Raw genomic sequence first — 14,942 nt, 5'->3', positions numbered from 1 at the left:
TAAATGGCCGAGATTTTCCGTTGGCGGTTTCGCCCCCTCCCTCTCTCGGACGTTAAGCTAGATAGACGAAGATGAAGAGATTTTGGGTGTCGAGAGAGCCACGCCCCGACTATGAGGACGAGATGATACCATTTTGTAACCCTCCTGGTAGCTGCCAAAATCCCCTGGGCCCACCTCCGTCCCTCAGCTGCGTGGATAATTAAAGATACAACGCCTACCTCTCGCGTCACGGCGAGAAGGCCATTCTACGCTGCAGGATCCACCGGCGCTGGAGGGTGAGAGCGAGAGAGCCGCTAAATTGGATTACGCGTGCAGAATCTTACCGTGCGCGATATAACATACATTTCTGCGAGAAACTACGGGGCTGTATCAAGGAGATTCCGCAGCGTTCACAAAATCCCCGTCGAATTCTTGCTCCCCAGCCGAACTTTCTTCTTTTCCTAAATTCACCGGAAGACACGTGCGCATACGTGGTCAAGGCTCTACTCGACACCTAACACCAGCGTGCTGAAGGGGCGATAACAACTTGTGGAGAGGGTGGTTATACAGGATGCAACAAAATGTCGCGCCATGGCTTCTTCAGGTGAACCTACACCTTTGTCAAATTCCTTTTTGTTGGAAATTCTAAGGGACTGTCGTAAAAGTTGACACACGTTTTGTTTTTAGCTATAAAATTTCACAGGATGGGAATTACGTAGAAAAATGTATACCGTTGTAAAGTTATAGTTGCCAGCTACATTTTCGTCGCAGAAAGTATAATGACAGCGTTAACGGATAAAAGGTTACAGCCAATTTTCTGAGGACACTGTTTTCAGCAAAAAAATTTGCCGTATAAATTGGGACATTCCAGAAATCGAAATCCAAAAATTGAAATCGTCATGCCTTTTATTCAATGTTTATTCAGTATTTATTTCTTAGATCAGGGAGTTCCAACTTGTAGCTCGCGAGCTATTCGAGGCAGCAATATTTCATTGACAATAGGTCAAATCAAAGGAGAGTTTTTTTTGAAAGTGTTCATATCATACACTACAGAAATTTTGCAAATAAAACGAGTCCGAAGAGCTGTGCGGTTTTTTGTGCAAAACTTGACAGACCGAATTTCACGCTTGGAATGAAAGCTATGGGCTGTTATGAAGCTTGATCTAAACTCGGATGAACAATTTACTAGCGTATTGTGCGCATGCACTATACTAGTCCAGAGCCAATAGTTAATCCGTGCGATATTACCGGGTTGAGTGGTTAATTCAATAGCGACTGAATTAGTACATAATATAGTAGAGTAATTAGCGAATCTTCTCATGCTACAGAGTTCACCAATTAACTGCCCTTGTTGTTTGGTCAAGCGAGTCGTGTCTATACCGTTTACCCGAAACGCATTATGACACGTCATCCTACGCGTATGCAGTTCGAACGCGCCTCTTCATTCAAGGTCCCCTATGTGTCCTTCCCCCTCTCCAGTCGCACATATTCCGTTCATAACAGTTCACTATACCAATACATACGTTGACTTTATGCAACTTACAAGGGAAGGACCCCAAGTCTCCGGCTGCGATTTTGATAATCTTTTGTGAGACGATGGTATATGGATCCCTAATGATGTCTGCAAAATATTAGGTGTAGTTACTCAATAGTTTTAAAGATACAAACAATTGAACTTTCACGCAACCTGCTTACATAGCTAATGGAACTTCGAAAACTCGAAACTACGTATGAAAGTTTAATTGTTTATATCTTTAAAACGGTTGAGTAACTACACCAATATTTTGCAGACATCATTAGGAATTAATATACCATCGTCTCACAAAAAATGATCAAAATCGAAGTCGGACATTTGGGGTCCTTCCCTTGTTAGCACAACGTAAAAAATATATAATCCATAAATATTTAACCCTTAGCACTCGAATGGTGACTCTGAGGCGCCCACTAAAAAATCCTGTACCATTATACAAAATACTGTTTATTTGTATGATTTGAATATTACTGTGGTTCACAATACATAGTATTTTTTTTTGTAGTGCATAGAAAAATACTCGTTTACCTACGAAAAAATTGTTATTGCTATATTGTAGTCCTCTTTATATTGAAAAAAGTTGGTTAATAATGTTCCCTATACATATGTGCATATGTTGTATTATTATTCGCATTTAATATGCGTCTAAATAATTCGTTCAACAATCATATTCCCGATTTTGATAGAATATTTTCAGCCAGGGGTAGAACAATGAGTACATACCAATGTTCTACTTCATCTAGAAGTTCTGCCCACTGTAACCGTAAAACACATTGTGGTGCAACGGGTTAATAATAAATTATATTTTATGAAACCCTACACTCGGTGGTATTGGAAACAATATTTTACTCAGCTCCGGTCATACTTCACGGAAGAGCAATTTGCGTAGAGCGTATCGACGCTCAAGCAAGATCTCGCGGGTGTCAACGTAAAAGTTATTGCGCGAGGAAAAGGAGCGTGGGGTGGAAAGCTCATTCTCTCGAGGGAGCGTAGCTCGTCTCGGTGGTCAGGCATCGATTAGCCATTCCACGATCGATCTAACCATTGTATCGGAATTGCCTCGGTATCTCCGTAAACGCTTCCCTCAGACTCTGTCCCCGATACGCCTCTATCTCTCTCTCGCAACATACTGAGCACATGCGAACCAGAAGGGAAGTTATCGTTGTATCATCGATATTGCGAATACGTCTCCAGATACCGTCGTGAGATTTCGTGGGGCTCCCGATAACGCTGTCTTGCTTCGTTTCGATTAGACTCGGCTCGTTGTTTTTATGGTTCGTAAAAAGTTTCAAAGCCTGACTGAGGACGCTCTTCGTTTGATTTAGAGCCTCCTATATCCGGCTGATGTAAAGCTAATGGGAACGTTGAACTTACTTCGATATTTCTGTCTAATGTAAGTCAGGCCCCGGCAACGTCTTCCTTGCTGTAGCTTCACGATTCCTACTATGTACCAGGGTACCGGTTCCCCTACTACCAGTGTAACGGTCCCCCCATTACCATTCCCATCGTAGAGCCTCCCCTCCGCTTCGGTCCCAATTCGGGGGTTATCGCCGATCGTCGGGAACTGTGTTCGGGTCTCTCGCCCCTCTCCACCAATGAAAAATTCGCGAGGGTAGCCACCCATCACTTAACGCTATTGTTTAAATTGTTTACTAATTATTGTAAACGACGAAGAACAGGATAACTCGCCTTGGTCGTATATGTATATGTATGTAGATCTCTTATTACTGACGCTTGGAATTTCTGTTAACTATGAAACTTCGTAACAAGCGAGACGGCTTATGGCTTGTCTTCCCGAAATTATTAATCACATGGGTGGTAATTAAGCAAACTAGTTGCGGTAGTTCTAATATGATCCTAGTGGATCTTTGAAGATAAAATAGTATACGAGTATAATGCGTAAATGTATTTTACAGAAGAGTTAATTAACGTTTATTCATCAAAGGTACCAATTAACCCTTAAAGACTCGGCTGAAATTTCACCTCATAGAAAATTTGTATTCATATTCATGGTAACTAAAATGAATATAAATAAGATGAATCTTTTCTTTTTTATGGGTGGTTAAAACAATGTAGGCATACATTTATACAGAGTGTCCTAAAAATATTGCATTTCCTTGAGAAGGGTGATTCCTGAGGTTGTTTGAAATAATTTTTCATCTTTTTTTTATTTGTTTTTATTATAAAAGAAAAGTTTTGATGAAGTATTGATCAAAATGAAAAAGAATTATAATTCTTTTTAAAATTCACATTCTATTACAGCATGATAAATTCATTCTTGCATTTTATATTTAAGAGAGATATACGTAAGGAAATTTGCATTATCAGGCACATTATCCGATAAGAAATACTGGATTTAATTTATCTGGTTAAGATATAGTAACGCAGACCATGAAACATTAGTTATAGGCAGTATAAATATAAAAAGCGCAATATAATGAAGGTATAAATCTGACTGAAATAAACACCTGTCCTTATCTCGTTTTATTTCCGGTAAGGGTGATTTGTGTGCCTATATAAACCGAATATTTTTTGTCCTTTGCCACGAGCACAACACACCCCTGAGTTCCCGGATCCTCTTTTTACAGCACCCTGTGTAAAACTAGGGAAGTTGAGGAACTCCGAGATAAGGTGCTCCCCAGTTTTTCGCGTTGCCGAATTTTCCGCATCGATGCCCACGTGGCACGATAAGCTTTTAATCGAAGATTAATATTATCAGGGTTGTTTGGCTGAGCCCCCTGTCACGCATCGCGATTAAGGGTGGACTTTGCGTAGCGTGGCCAACTCCTTCTCTCCTTCTTTCCTCATTCTCGTCTCTGAATACGTAATCCTCCTCCTTCAGCACTCATGTCTGCCTCTGTAATCGTTACCTTTCTTCGGCACTCTTTTTCTGTACGTCATAAATATTCAACTTTTTCTTCTTTGCTTCGCGGCGTTTCTTTTTGCGGATGTTTACATTCTGTTTTGCATACTTTCCACGGAACTTTGAAAACTTTACACTAAACCTACCGACAGAGTTGCGCCCTAATTAATTCTTTTGTAACCTTCTTTTTTGTTACGAGTTATACGATCAAAAGTGGTAAAAATTGCAATTTTTCATGATTTTCGGCCTTTTTACCACTTTTGATCGTTTATAACTCGAAAACCAATTTCAATGAAATATTCAGAACGTATATAATTTATATGAGTTGACCACATACATCTTTTAAATTTTCGTTATTGGCCTAGCTAAGACAGTTGTAAAAATCAATTTTTACTATTGTTTTTCACAATTCCGACCAAATGTATTTTTCAACATATTTTGTTAGACGTCGTTTACTAAACTAACTCTTCTAGCCTTACAGATAAATTGAAGTCGTTTGGTCCATTCATAAAAAAGTTATTCTGATTTAAAGTGTGTGTGATCAGTTATGCTCCTAACAGAATAGAAAGGAGTAATGTCTTCCTCAAAGTGAAAAACCGACAGGAACGAATTACACCTATCTTCCTAGATAGGTCTAATGAATATTTATGCAACGTTTCATCAAAATCCCTTGTCAGGATCACAAATAATGTATTCTCGATGCATAATTTTTCGAAGCAAAACAAAATAATTGTACCCACGACTTTGAAGCGTGCTTTCCGGTTAATATTTCATTTTCTTGGCTGGTAAGGTAGATAAATAAGGAAGTTCCGGTATCGTATTAGGGGAATAAAGACGTCCATAAATCATAAGGCCCTATTAATTGCTATATCAACACTACGGAGAAAAGTTTGCATATGCACCCCAGGAGCCCTATTAATTATTCCCTCTATAAGCGTCGCATAACTCATTCAAATTAGTGGTGGAAATCTAACTGCAAGTCATACCCCTGCGAAACTTGCAACCAGTAAGGATACACGTAACAACATTATAACGCTATTAAGTTCTTCGCCATTCTGATCACAGGCTTTCCGTGATCTCAACGATCTGTCACTCGTTATCAAATTACTTACTCGAGGGTTGAACCGAAACGGAGGAAATTGAAGTTATCGATTCATTCGTTAAGTTACGAGCACGTATCATGCGAGCGAATTTTATTTTGGTTCTTGTAGAGCTTAATATCCTTAAGCACTTCACAGGGGTGGCCGGGTACCCTAAAATTTCGGGTTTGAAAGAATTAAATATAAGTTTTGATTTATAAGTCAGTGAATAAAATTATTCTTACGAATCTGTGTACTTATATCGTTTTACATCGTTGAAAAAAAATAAGTTGTGCGATGGCCGGGAATCGAACCCGGATCAACTGCTTGGAAGGCAACTATGCTAACCATTACACCACCATCGCACGTTATTTTTTATCTTCGTCATAACCGACGGATTATGCAATAACCAACGCGGTGTTTTTGACAAAAATTCTAAATTTCTATTAGAAAAAAACTTTTTAAAAACCACGCTTATATTAAAATGCATTAAAAATGAGAAAATAATTTTTTTAGACATTAGTGACTATAAATAAAAGCGTGTAGCGCCAAACTATATTGACATAATCTTCGTGGGCGCTCCACGCTTTTATTTATATGTATGTTAGTCACTAATGTCTAAGAGAATTATTTTCTCCTTTTTAGTGTATTTTAATATAAACGTGGTTTTTAAAAAGTTTTTTTTATATATTTTTTTATTTTCTACTTTTTAGTCTTTTTTAAATGGAATGCAAGATGTAGTAATACTAGTATGAAATAGTAAGATATAGAAAGAGATGATGACCCCGCGAGATAGAATGAGGAAATGGCTCCGAGAGACGACGTCTCTTGATGGAGTCCGAAATTGTCTGAAAATGGAACTGAATGAACGGAACACAACATTGACTGAGCTCCTTCGGTGCGAAATGGGTCAATGGAGTGGGGATGAGTCAGAGTGGGAACGCGTAGTGGAGTAGGGAGCTCTGGCGCGCGGAGTGGGGATCGCTAAACGCGATGACGTACTACTGAGCGACACGCGACGAGGTGTGACAGTGAATATTACAATTTTTTTTTCTCCTGAACGCACAGTTTTTTTAAAAATTTGTTGTTTAATATTGCATTGTCATCCAGTTCTGAGCTATGTTTAAAGTTTCAAGTCTCTAGCTCATCGGGAAGTGGTTTAAAATAATATTACAAGGTTTGAGGGATACAACAACAACAAAGACAACTCGGGAAGCTAATATAAGCGTGGTAAGAATAAAAGATTTTCATCCAATTGTACAGGGAGTAAAGAAATTAACAACTATGTACTAGCTTTATTAGAAATGTAAACAATTTTTAAGAAAATTAGTAGTACTGATAACGAGACTTCGTTATTATTTTTTATGAGAACAGTTCAGTCTTGACCCATGGATCCATTATGGAATACAATGCAATAAAAAATTTAACGATTTCTTAAACAGCCTCTGAAAGAGCGTTCATTCATTAGCGACTTTTTAAGTAGGCATACAGAACATTTTTACACGCTGTATATCGAAAAGTGTTGGGCTCAGAAGGTAGTCGACTTGCTGCATAAAAATTGAAATCGTCTGAATCTAATCGTCTCCTTAACCCCAACGACAGAGAGTGGGTCGTCAACTCCTAAAGTTGCTGCGCTATCGTGTCTTCTACACGCGTTTCCCCCGACACGAGGAGAGATTATATTATGCATTGCCACGCGACGACGTACAGCCGTAATCATGTTACAAGAGCGTTATTAACGCTTTGATGTTATCAGATAAACTTCGCCGGAGAATGAAAATCGAAGTTTCGTCTGTTTATACAGGTTTCCGGAGGAGTCCCCGTTAAATCTGTACTTATCACTTCAATTTCGCCTCTCTTTCCCTTGGTTTCCGAAGTTCGAGGGAAAACATTGATGCGTGAAACTTCCAAAGTTCTCTCTCCCACCCCTCTTTTGGCCTCTCCCCACCCCTCTTCTTTCTCGTTTCGCGTTCTCGCTCTCGTTGTAAGAATTGAGAATCGATACCGGTGGAGTTTCTGCAACTTGACGCAAGGACTTTGGGGGTGGTGGAACCATCCGTGCCTCTAGAATTCAGGGGGTTTCAGGATATTTATGTGACAGCAACTGTAACGTTTCAACCCCTAGGCTGGCTGGTTGGTTGGCTCACTGGCTGGCTGGCTCAGGTTGTTTCAAATTCTAAGCCCTAGCGCCGCTTGTTTTGGGGCACCCCGGGAAATATTACGGGCTAAAGAAGAAAAAATGCTCCACGTGCTGGCCGCTGAACACACCCTCGTGTATTATTTTATTAGAAGCGCACTGGTGAACCAGAAATTTTTGTCTCCATGGTTACTGTAGCATTGGATCGTATAGAGGGCGAGTCTCGTAATGTGGCAATCTCAAATAACTCGTAAGTTATTTGTTGTAAAAAAAGAATGTTCCATCAAATGTTGCTTGGTGCTTAGGAGGACATACTGTGCTGCAATCTGATTTTTGTTATCTCGATTTTTTATCAAGATATGAAGGTCACCTTCAGTTTTTTAAATAGACCCAATATTTTTGATCGGACTCGGATGAAGCACAAAATTCTGCGTAAAAAAGCATTGACCTTCGTATATCATACATCTAATAGTTAACGAGATTATTATTATATATAATAGCTATTTAAAATAATAAAAAAAATATATTAAGAAAAACTTTTTGAAAACCACGCTTATATTAAAAAAGGAGAAAATAATTTTTTTAGACATTAGTGACTATAAATAAAACCGTGGAACGAACCACGAAGATTACGTCAATATAGTTTAGCGCTCCACGCTTTTATTTACAGTCACTAATGTCTAAAAAAATGATTTTCTCCTTTTTAGTGCATTTTAATATAAGCGTGGTGTTTAAAAAGTTTTTTTATATATTTTTTCATTTTCTACTTTTTAGTCTTTTTTAAATGGAACGCAAGATATAGTAATACTGGTATGAAATAGTAAGATGTAGAAACGCAAGATATGGAAATACACGAGATAGAATGAGAGGATGACTCCGAGAGACGACTTCGACGTCCGAAATTTAGAAATTGTCCGAAATGGAACTGAATGAACGGAACACCACAACCACACTGAGCTCTTTCGGAGTGAAGTGGGCCAGTGAAGTGGGGATGAGTCGGAGTGGGAACACGTAGTGGAGTAGGGAGCTCGGGCGCGCGGATTGGGGATTGCTGAACGCGATGACGTACTACCGAGCGTCGCGCGGCGACGTGTGACGGTTAATATTTACATTTTTTTTCTCCTAGACGCACCGTTTTTTCTAAAATTTGTTTTTTAATATTGCATTGTCATCCAGTTCTGAGCTATGTGTAAAGTTTCAAGTCTCTAGCTCACCGGGAAGTGATTTAAAATTCGATTACAAGATTTGACGCATACAACAACGACACGACAAATAACAAGGAAATGGCTTGAATGTTAAAAGTTCGATAACTAAGTTTTCTTGTGAAAGTTAGCGGTGCCATTCGATCCCTACTTAAGATTCTTATTGATTTTGACGATTACGGAATTCGTTCGAAGGGATAAAGCAATTGACGTTTGAATGCATAAAAATCACTTCAAAGGTTAAGGTAAAAGGTACTTCTACAAGATCTAAGGATCTACTCGAGGCACCGGGGCATTCGGGATATGAATTCCATCCTCGAGACAGAATTACCATTTCCAGATGCGGATGGATTGCAAAGAAGGTACGAGCAACTGGAGTTACAGGGTGTACCACCGACCTTAATAATTGATATCAACCGCACGTGAGTAATATGGTGGTGGTCTCGTTAGCGGGAAGCAATTAAAAAGCGGCTTAGAGATTAATTGTCAGTTCGTAACACGAATTTCCTTCGCTGGACTTCATTTCCCTTCAACGAACGAGAACGAGTAATTATTCAAAAGTAGAACGTGTTCGACTGTTTATTATGCCATACAATATTCAGAACGTTCTAAAAAAAAATTCTTCTTCCCCTTTTTATGCATATTCGCGTGCATGAATTTATGGCTTTTTAATTATTGCTGGATCTTTACCAATTCATGACATGCGCAAATGCTTAGAGATTAATTGTCAGTTCGTAAAACATGAATGTCCTTCACTGGACTTCATTTCCCTTCAACGAACGAGTAATTATTCAAAAGTAGAACGTGTTCGACTGTTTATTATGCCATACAATATTCATTGTTCTAAAAAACAATTCTTCATCCCCTTTTTATGCATATTCTTTCCCAATTCTTCGGATCTTTGTCAATTCATGACACGCGCAATTGTTCAAATCAACGTGTACATGACCGAAGTTTAATGGCGTACGATCTTTATTTTTCCAAGAAGAAATTTTTTAGTTTGTAGAATAAAATTGAGAATGATGGAAGCTGCATGAAAATTTGGAATTGAAATGTTACATTGTATTAGTTTTTAACGAGATCATAGAACATTTGCAAGTGGAACAAGTAGGATTATGGTCAGACATGTCGCTTTCATAACTCAGTATGGAAATAATTTATCATGGTCCATAGTGATGAAAGAACACGATAAATCATGTCAGGGTTGCTGACATGTTGCTTTATCTACGTACAGCTTGTTTGCATATTTCTCGGACAATTAGTCATTAATAAGAACTAAACTGCGGATCTTTATGCATTTATGGCTTCCTAAAATTTTCAAAAAAGGGTAGAATATACTACCACCGTGGGAAATAAGATTTTATGTTATATTCCGCTTTTTCTTCTCAGATTTGTCTACAAAAATTAAGAATTGCATAAACATCCGCAGTCTAATAATAACTAGATACTGGATACTGTTATACAAAGAGTGCAATGAGATAAAAGTTTAATTATAGGTATAACACATTCCGGATATTCTATTAAATGCAATGTAAACTAAAATATGAAAGAAGATAAAATAAAATATAGTTACTAATAATATAAAAATAAAATGATACAAAATAAACTAAAAAAGGAAAAGGATACTGTCACGAAAAAGTTATAAATAATCCGAATATCACGCTATGCGTTATAATTAGAAATAATGACTGTTAACATATTACATACACATTTTAATTTGCTATTTCAATAACAATTTTAATAGTAGTTACAATATTTTCTAGACTATCTCCAGAAGCCCTCACCCCCAGTTTTCCTAGGATTAACCCTTCGCACTCGGAGCTATTTTAACTCGAAAATTAAATGTTTCTTCCAACCTAAAATAGGTTAAATCAAAACAGGATGGATTAGAATAGGTTGTATTTCCATTCTCAATAAATATTTAATTTCTTGTTGAATATGTTTAATAGTTTAAAACTAATATAGTAGAATATTTAAATTCTTCAAATTTTTTTAGTGTCAGAGATTAGATCTGCCCATTTTTACCATAAATACATAAAATCCGCAGTCTGTTGATTAGATACCGACATATCTAATAATGTAAACAATATTTTAAATAATGATTCAGTAATTTTTAGCAATGCCTCAGAGTGACCAGTCGAGTGCTAAGGGTTAAATATGACATAAGGTCAGTTGGAGCTGACGTAAAACTCTTGCTATCAGTATTATCAATTTGAAATATGAACGGGTTATCGAATTTTCTTGCACAGAAGGGGGTGACTGGCAAAAAGCAGTCTGCGTGCGAGTTCCCGAATGTCTCGTGAAGTAGCGAAGGGCGAGTCGGTCGGAGAAACATGTATGATACGTAACGTAATGGCAAGAGCGAAGACAAGGAAAGGACAAATGGTGGCATCTATAAAATTGAATGATGCTGTCCTCCTCTTCCGGGTTCTAACGAGGCGTGGACAGTCGTATTTTCGTCGTTTTTAACTTGTTCGCGTGTTAATGGCTGTCCGAGGACGTGGAATGAAAAATTGAATATCGCGGCGGCACATAAACACGCCATGGAATCAGAAATCAAGATTAATTAATTCCTGCTTCGAGCGATGATGCCGGTGCGGCGCACGCGTGCGTGAGCGAAATCTTGTTCAAACAATTAGTCTTTTTGCCGGACCTTGAAGTACGCGGATCTCTTGAAGTATACGAGGGTAGCGAACACGCGAGTTTGAATGGATAATGCTATAGCAAACTGTAGTTTATTTTTCATGGTTTGCATATAACGGACTGTTGCATTATCTTGATTGAAAATGTCGACTGAGGCTATGAAATACTATCATTCAATAGTTCTGTGGGACTATTGAACTCATTTTTAATTCTGTATGCTGTTTTTATGGACGTCGGAAAAGAGTCGATTTTAAAATATTGCGTAAATCGTACAATTTTTATTACCCTGAGATAGCATATTCTTATACATTTAACAATAAATAACATTTTCCTTAAAAATTTCAAGTAAATAACGCTTGACACGTTTAAAATATGTCTCATGATTTTTCATTAAATATTTATTCTAAAAATATCTGATCAAAAATGAGTTTCTTACGTGATGGAAAATTTGTTGCCGTGTATTTTTAACCCTTGTGTAGTCAACCAAAATGTATATATTATCTAAAACCTTTCTGTGTCTGTGTATTAACATATTTGCACAAATTCTCATTACAAGACTATAAATTAATATACTAGCGAGTACAGAATGGACATTCAGAGAAGTTTTGTAATATTTTTTAGAGGAACATTAACAAATTATTGAAAGAAATACAGTAAATGGGTACCCGGGTACCCGGTTGACTACACAAGGGTTAAATGATCACGAATTAGTTCCCAGTCACTTTCTAATTCTATAGTTTATGAATATAAATTCTTTTTATCTGTAACAATTTTAATAAATTGAGAATAGCGTATGGATGTCTTCAAATTGTCTTAACGTGTTACTATTTCCAATGACATGTATTAATTTTTGTCAGAAATACATAAAATCCGCAGTTGTACTCGTTTGGGATTTTTAAAAATTTTTTCATAAACTTTAAACATAAATGTATCTAATAAGTAGCAAATAAGTCTCTGGTTTAGGGTTTTATTACGTTAGAAGCCCTCGGTAAATAAAATCCTTAGTCTAGATACAAGAATTAATAGCGTATGAAAATTGCGTGTATCAATTTCGACGAAATAACCGAGAGTAACGGCGCCCTCGAAAGTGCTTAATCGCATCTCATTGAATTTCCTCTGAATCGTTCAACGAGCCAGAAGTGTAAGCCACGACGGCGCTAATTCAAACACGACGGGACTCGTCAACGCCAGTTAAATGCGATTTCCTTCGTGACGAAGGAATAAAAGTGAAACGAAACGTTCGCGGCGTAGCGCGGCGTCAAGGGAAAAAGAGAAAAGCCAGCGGTACGCGGAGCTTTCCCCTTGAAACTTTAAAGTTAACTTTCGCTTTTCCGAGCGTCGATCCACTGGCAGTGCCCTCCTCTTCGATGTACCGTTCTCCATTTCCCTATCTCCAGGAGTCAAGGTAATACTCGGTCGCAATAAACGCGGCTCACCGACAAAACTTTCGCCGGGGCGGGATGCGCATGATCTGACGGCCACGTGGGAAAATCCACCCCCTCGGTTCGTGCCGTTTCGCCACGCCGCGCCGCGCTGCCGGCACGAAAACATTTTACCGCGGAGGGCGCATCGTTCCTTGCCGTATCACGGGAAAGTACCATTTTCCTCTTTTCTGCTTCTCATTAACGCGACGGCTGTGCCTGGGTCTTTCTTGACCCGGAATATCAATGTTCACTTATTCAGTTCTTGGCGATTTGGTATCTAATCAACAGACTGCGGATTTTTATGCAAAATAAGAAATGTCCGCATTGATCGCAGGGCACAGGAGTCAAATAAAAATTGTATTCTTCTTTGAATTATTCTATTCAGCTGAATCTAATACATTGATGTCCTTAAATATTTTTAACATGTCCACTGCTTTAAATCGTACGTGCTCATTTTTGTCATAAATGCGTAAAATTCGAAGTTTTTAACGATTACAGCAATAAGAAAAAGGTTGACCTTGAAAAACCCGGTCAAGGTCAAATTGGCACATAATTTTTCAAACAGATCTGCCGGCCCAACGGTACACAGTCCAGCTGTGATAGTGTTCGCACATAATTTTGGTACACCCTGTACAAATCGATGGTACAAAAATGGTTTCTTTTCATCGGGTGCCATCGTGAATGTGTTCGAATATGTTTGAATTGATGCGCGTTTGTAAATTTGCATGTATCGAGACTCTAACCCACGCGATAACTGGTTTGTGTTCGGTAGGGGTTTGTCTCCTTTTCTTATTGATAAAAATGGAAAGACGAGGGGCAGTTCTAGTGAAATTGCTTCTGCCAGATGGTGTCCTATGATGTCCTCCTTTTTTTCGGAAAGCTGCAGGTAGTTCGAACGCGGAGGGTGCGCGCGTGTGGGACAAAAGTTTCTCAGGGCTTCGAATTAATGGCAAATCCATAGTGAGAGCAGAGCGTGCGTAAGCTCCGTTCGAGCTACCCTCTCGCTAGTGCTATAACCCTCTCCAAGCTCGAGTTCTACGCATCGGAAGCTCCATCTCTCGAGGCGGCAGGGTAATTGCTCTGATAACTCGATCCTATTCTTTCCAACCATCGTGTACCCATTGAGTTTGCTTCGCTCTACTTTGATCGACCGTTGGTAAACTTATTTTGGAAGGGATGCTTATATAAGGGGGTGCAAAAATGTGCCCTTTATCGGAACGATGCAGGAACGGTTAAAAACAAACTTTTAATAGGCGCACTTCATAAATCAATTAGGTTGTTGTTACAAGGCCTTACAATCCTATCTTCAATTTTAATTTACACATATAAATTTATGAAGTTTGTTTTTTTTCAAGAATATGTTTGCATGATGTAGTGATTAGTGGATGCAAATCTCAGGTAAAGACACAATTCTTTTTGGAAAATTGAAAGCTACGAATTGAAACGCCTCCGACAACATGTTTTTTCTTTAAATATTACGAATTGAAATGTTTCTAAAAATATTGGAAAATTTGGCTCGCGACTGAATCTCCCAGAGATTTGAAATTGAAGCTGTTCCTTTATAACGACCTCCTAAAATTTGATGTACAATATTTTGGTGTGTTTTATGGATCAGAAAGGAGGAAGGAGGAACAAATTCGGTCGCGTAAAACCCGTATGGCCTACCTTATATTACTATCAAGTTGGTGGGATACCTTTCATTTGAAACTCAATAAAACGGCCAAAAAAGCCGTATATCAAGTTTATGGGGTTGTAGCAAAGGAGAAATCTTCAAATCTGTGGTAGATTCAGTCGTGAACAAAATTTTCCATTTTTATAGACATCGCAGTTTGTAGTATCTTTAAAAGGAACATTTTTATTGTTGGAAGAAAATATATGTTGCATACTAATCTTCAATTCTTCAAAATCTTCAAGCTTTTTTACGAAATAATACATGTTTAAGCATCGACAATTTTTCTCAAAATCGGAAATACAGAATGTCCCGTTTAAATCGATCCATTTGTTATTCCAAGTGCTAAAATCAAAATATCTTCTAAACAAATGATTTTTTGTTATAAGTGGTGTAGTATTTTTATGCAGGGAAT

General features: G+C 38.1%; 1 protein-coding gene and 1 non-coding gene across 4 annotated transcripts in view; one reads left to right on the top strand and one right to left on the bottom strand.

Moving 5' to 3' along the window:
• Sick (sickie) overlaps positions 1-14,942 on the top strand; it is a 375,431-nt gene that overhangs the window by 25,591 nt on the left and 334,898 nt on the right. The window lies entirely within an intron of this gene.
• On the bottom strand, positions 5,746-5,817 carry Trnag-ucc (transfer RNA glycine (anticodon UCC)). The gene has a single exon. It is a non-coding gene; the product is annotated as a tRNA-Gly (tRNA).

This window comes from Lasioglossum baleicum, chromosome 1, assembly GCF_051020765.1.
Source record: "Lasioglossum baleicum chromosome 1, iyLasBale1, whole genome shotgun sequence".
NCBI classification, from domain to species: Eukaryota; Metazoa; Arthropoda; class Insecta; order Hymenoptera; family Halictidae; genus Lasioglossum; species Lasioglossum baleicum.
The sequence above is the reverse complement of the archived record's forward strand: the minus strand, read 5'-3'. Positions and strand labels throughout refer to the sequence as shown.